The following is a 5,467-nucleotide window of genomic DNA, read 5'->3' as shown; positions in this document are numbered from 1 at the left end:
AAATACAACCTCCCCTCAAACCCCACCAAATTTTCCATCCTACTAGGATACTTCCCCACAATTATGCATCGCCTACCCCCCAACCTAAACCTGACAATAAGCCAAAAACTAGCCACCTCTTTACTAGACATAACATGACTAGAAACCATCTTACCAAAAACCACAGCCCTCATCCAACTGAAGGCCTCCACACTGACCTCAAACCAACAAGGCCTTATCAAGCTATACTTTTTATCCTTCCTCACTATTATCCTCTCCACACTCCTATTTAATTACCCCGAGTAATTTCCATAATAACCACAACACCAATAAACAGCGACCAACCCGTAACAACCACTAACCAGACACCATAACTATACAGTGCAGCAACCCCTACAGCCTCTTCACCAAAAAATCCAAAATCCCCTGTATCATAGACCACCCAATCCCCCAACCCACTAAACTCGAACACGACCTCTACCTCTCCACCCTTTAACACATAAGCCACTACCAAAAACTCCACCACTAACCCCAAAAGAAATCCTCCTAACACAACCTTATTAGAAACCCAAACCTCAGGGTACTGCTCGGTAGCCATAGCCGTAGTATAACCAAATACAACCAACATCCCCCCTAAATAAATTAAAAACACCTTTAAGCCCAAAAACGAACCACCAAAACTTAAAACAATCCCACACTCCACACCACCACCCACAATTAACCCCAAGCCCCCATAAATAGGTGAAGGCTTTGAGGAAACCCCTACAAAACTAATTACAAATATACTCAAGACAAAAACAAAATACATTATCATCATTCTCACATGGACTCAAACCATGACCAATGACATGAAAAATCATCGTTGTTATTCAACTACAAGAACACTAATGACCAACATTCGAAAGACACACCCATTAATAAAAATCATCAACAATACATTCATTGACCTCCCCACCCCATCAAACATCTCCTCATGATGAAACTTTGGTTCTCTACTTGGACTCTGCCTGGTCACACAAATCCTAACAGGCCTATTCCTAGCAATACACTACACACCAGATACAACAACTGCCTTCTCATCAGTCGCACACATCTGCCGAGACGTCAATTACGGCTGGATTATCCGATACCTACATGCAAATGGAGCCTCCATATTCTTCATTTGCCTTTACGCCCATATAGGACGTGGCCTATACTACGGCTCCTATGCCTTCCAAGAAACATGAAACATCAGAGTAATACTTCTAATTACAGTAATAGCCACCGCATTCGTAGGCTACATACTACCCTGAGGACAAATATCATTCTGAGCTGCAACCATCATCACAAACCTTCTATCAGCAATTCCTACATCGGCACCACCCTAGTAGAATGAATTTGAGGTGGCTTTTCCGTAGATAAAGCAACACTAACACGCTTCTTCGCTTTCCACTTCATCCTCCCCTTTATCGTCCTAGCACTAGCAATAGTCCACCTCCTATTCCTCCACGAAACAGGATCCAACAACCCCACAGGAATCCCCTCCGACATAGACAAAATCCCATTTCACCCCTACTACACAATTAAAGACATCTTAGGCGCCTTACTATTGATCCTATCCCTACTTATACTAACCCTATTCGCACTCGATCTACTAGGAGACCCTGAAAATTATATCCCAGCAAACCCACGGATGAGGTCAATTTGCTCCAGGGTGAGGTGCACGGCATCCCGTTCGTGGGTCTGGTGTGGGACGTAGGCTGACCAGAACTGAGGGAAGGCCAGGGCTTGGTTTGGGCTATGGAACTCCGTGCGCTTCTCATAGCCTCCTCAGATGGCACAGCACTCACTGTGCCCAGAAGTCAAATATAAAGCGTTGCTTTTTCTGTGGTACTTGGATGCCCGTCAGGTTGGCTCACTGTGACCCCTGTAGCCCCCAGCATCCATGGCATGGCACTTTCTAGGTCACTATGGTAACTTAGTTCCAATGTGACTAACCTGTGGTCTCTGAGGCCCCAAAACTACCCCACATTCCCCAGCAGCCATGGTGGCACATTGTGTGTCCCTTTGGAACCTGGGCACCCACAAGACCGTCTTTCAGCCTGTCTAAGCTGGTGTGGCCATGGCTGAAATTGCGAAGATTAACATCCTGGAGCCCATTGTGGTGAAACTGCTTCAGGACCAGGGACATGTCGTTGTGGCTGGAGGGAGGTCAAGGCAAATGGGTCGGCTCCTTAGGTCTTGGGATCAAGCAGGACACATTGCCTGGCCTGGGGCAGCCTGGAGGTCCCCCACCTCACACTGTCACACAGACTATACCAGGAGCAGCTGAGGCCTGGGCTGAGGGGTTCCCACGAGGGAGGGGATGACAGAGAAGGGGAAGGGCATTCCTAGATAATGGAGAGGACATCCAGGGGTGGTGTGAGGGAGCCTCCCCACTAGCTCTGTATGCTCCGGCCCTCCTCCCCTGCCCAGGGCCAGGTTAGGCCCCCACCAGCCCCCAGCAACCCGCACACACTGCAGCCACCCGTCCCCAAGCGGGAAGTCCCGCATCAGGGCCCACGTGTGTTCCTGCGGAATTGGGGTGCTGGAGGTGCGCGGCATGGTGCACACGCAGGTTACCGGCCGCAGCAGCAGACCCAGCAGGAGCAGCAGACACAGCAGAGACTGCTGGATGAGTGTGAGGGGACCTTCGAGGCCCCCGGGCTGCAAGCTGCACAGGGCCAGGCAGGCGGGCAGAGGCCGGTCTGAGAGGGGCAGGCGATGGGGTTCTGCCTGTCCACACAGGCCACACAGTGCCGTGGCCTCGCGAGGGTGGCGTGGTGAGGGAGGGGATAGAGAGTCACAGGACCCTGCCACCCCTGTGTGGAGATCCGCGATCCGCGAAGCCCGGCAGCCACAGGGCGGCACTGCCCTCCGGGCCCCTGCTCAGAGGCAGCTCCCGCGGGCTAAGCTGGCCTCTGCTGAGAGCCCAGTCGCTTCCCCTCACAGGTGCCCTCCACCCCCAGCCCTCTTCCCACTCCCACTGCTCCGAGGGGGCGCCCAGGATTGCTCTCCCCCGCCTCTAACCTTCCTGTCCAAGCTGGGGTGCTTCTTTCAGAGGGCTACCTTCATCCCAAGGCCTCTTGGGAGCACACCTAGTCTCCATCTGCCTGCAGCCGGCCCCGCCCAACCCGAGGGCTGCATGTGAGTGTCTCTGTGGCCACAAGTGCTCTGGGCTCCCGGTTTCCCGGTACTGGGCCATTGGGCCTGGTATGGGAGAAGAGATAGTTTCTGGAAATGGGAGGGTAATCTTGTGAGTTCTGGATTCAGGAAGGGGCCCTCTGCCCCCGATCTTCTCTCTCCGCCTACTTGACTCCCCAACCTGCATGATCATTCTCTGGGGACTGCAACCAGCACCTGGGAACTATCAGGAACGTCCCCCACTTCTGTCAGCCAGCCTCAGTTAAGAGCACCCTCAGGAGCTGCTACACCTCCCCAGGGCCTGAATAGAGGGACTTTTGGGATGTGAACTGAACAACCTCTGGAGAGAGTCAGCCACCCTTTTACTCAACAAAGCAGGAACCCATTCAGGACGCTATTTGAGTGGAAGGAAATGAAGTCATTGCCACGGCAGTAGAGCCCCCACTGCAGCAACCTTCCTCCCAGAGCTGCTGGCTGTCCTTCTGGCCAGGATCCCTCCTATCTCAGCGTGGAAGTTCCGGCCTCGTGGAGAAGTATAGGTTCTGAGGAAACACCTGGCACCTGGGTTCTGCTGCTACACTTGCCTTATCTCGTGGCCCTTGTGTCTCTATCTTTCCCAGAAACCTCAAGGTCTAAGTGCCTGTGCTTGCTCAGAGGCCACACGCCATTCCCCACTTCCAGCCTCAGGCCCTCCACTTAGCTGCCTCCTCTAGGGATCCCCTTCCCCCTGCCACACACACACACACACACAGGGGATGTGCCTTCTCACAGAAGCTCAACCACTGAGATGCTTTAGGGACTGTGCCCAAACTCCTGCATCCCCAGCCTCTCAAGTGTTTGCTCTGATTCCTGGCACCCCCATAGCTGTTCCACCTTTGGAACCTTACCCTGGTGGCAGGAGTGCCCAGCAAAGGGGTAGTACCTAAGTATGAGCAGTGGCGACCCTGGAAATCTGTTACAGAAACACATTTTATTGAGCAGTAGGGGACCCCACTGGGGACACAAGGGGCTGAGAATAAAGGAGCATGTGAACTTTGGGGCAAAGTGTGTGCTGCTTGACTCTCCATCCTTTTCTTGCTTCAGGGAGCAGGAAATGGGGGTGGTAATCTTGTGAGCTTTTCCATGGCCCTCTCTTCAGAATGGATCAGCCAGCAAAATTCTGTGGAGCCTGCCTCCTGGCACCATGCTACAATCGCCGGATTTTGGGTCGGGAGCAACCGAGATCTTTGTCCGACTCTTCCGGAGTAGGCTTTCTCTTGGGAGCACGTCTGGGAACTGGCTTCTCTGCTTCCACCTTTGCTGTCATGGCCAAAGGAGCATCCCTGTAGGCCCAGTAGCCACCAACCTGGCAGTATGTCTCCCCATGCCAGCCCACCTGCGTTTCTCAACACCCTCGTTTGAGGACGTGGTAGTGACCAGCTGTACGAGGAGAAACGGGAGCCGCTGCTGCTGCAAAGAAAATCAGAAGTGATCAGTCACTCCCGCTGTACACAGTCTCCTGCCAGAATTTCCCTCTCTCTAGTGTCTCCCACTTTCTGGCTGAAGACATTTAATCTACTTGACATCCAAAACACAGCCTTGGCCCATCACCTCTATGAGTCCCTAGAGAAGAGACACTGGCTGCAAAAGCAATTCCTAGAGGCTACGGCTGCAGCAGATGAGGAAGTCTCTTCACCGTTTCCAGGAAAAACAGTAGAAACCTAAAGTCATTGCACTCATGATCCTCTCCATCTCTCCCTTCCACAACAGAGAAAACATTTCTTGCAGTCTGCCACTTCTGAGGCTTTAATGCAACTATCTTTCAAGTTTTGGAAAAAGATAATCTAATATAAATTGGTTAAGAACCCCTCTCACCTTGGCAACCCCTCTTGGGTCCCATTTATACTTCCTGTTTCAACTACACTAAATTCTAGCCCTCTGTGCCACATACTGAGGCACAGTGATCAGGAGACTCACAACCGTGTTCTGGGTACCAAGTCTAGGCTCACATCAACCCAGCCTCCTTGGACACCATCTCCTCAGCCCTCCAGTCTCAGTAGCACTTCATCACCGCCCCCCCTTGGTTCTTCTGGTCCTCCTATCAATATGGCACCACGTGCTCCCCTAGTACTCAGCAGCTCATTATGGGATGTGTCTGAGGGGACCGATATAGATGTCTACATGACAGCACAGAAATGCCTGTGTTTGAAGGTGCGGTTCAAGAGTGGCCCTCTTTCTCAAACTGTTCCATTTACTATTTGCCAACAAAAATGCACTTGTCTTTTGCTAAGAGGCCAATCAGGAAAGGGTCTGAATGGAAGCATCCTGTAGCCCGAAGGGGAAGGCT

The 5,467-nt window shown here is 52.1% G+C and overlaps 2 pseudogenes; one reads left to right on the top strand and one right to left on the bottom strand.

Annotated features, from left to right (window-relative positions):
- Positions 1–5,467, top strand: part of LOC102991361 (centrosomal protein of 78 kDa-like) — a 223,386-nt pseudogene that overhangs the window by 69,420 nt on the left and 148,499 nt on the right.
- Positions 1–5,467, bottom strand: part of LOC102984453 (dipeptidase 2-like) — a 40,008-nt pseudogene that overhangs the window by 25,099 nt on the left and 9,442 nt on the right.

This window comes from Physeter macrocephalus, chromosome 12 (genome assembly GCF_002837175.3).
Source record: "Physeter macrocephalus isolate SW-GA chromosome 12, ASM283717v5, whole genome shotgun sequence".
Classification (NCBI taxonomy): Eukaryota; Metazoa; Chordata; class Mammalia; order Artiodactyla; family Physeteridae; genus Physeter; species Physeter macrocephalus.
The sequence above is the reverse complement of the archived record's forward strand: the minus strand, read 5'-3'. Positions and strand labels throughout refer to the sequence as shown.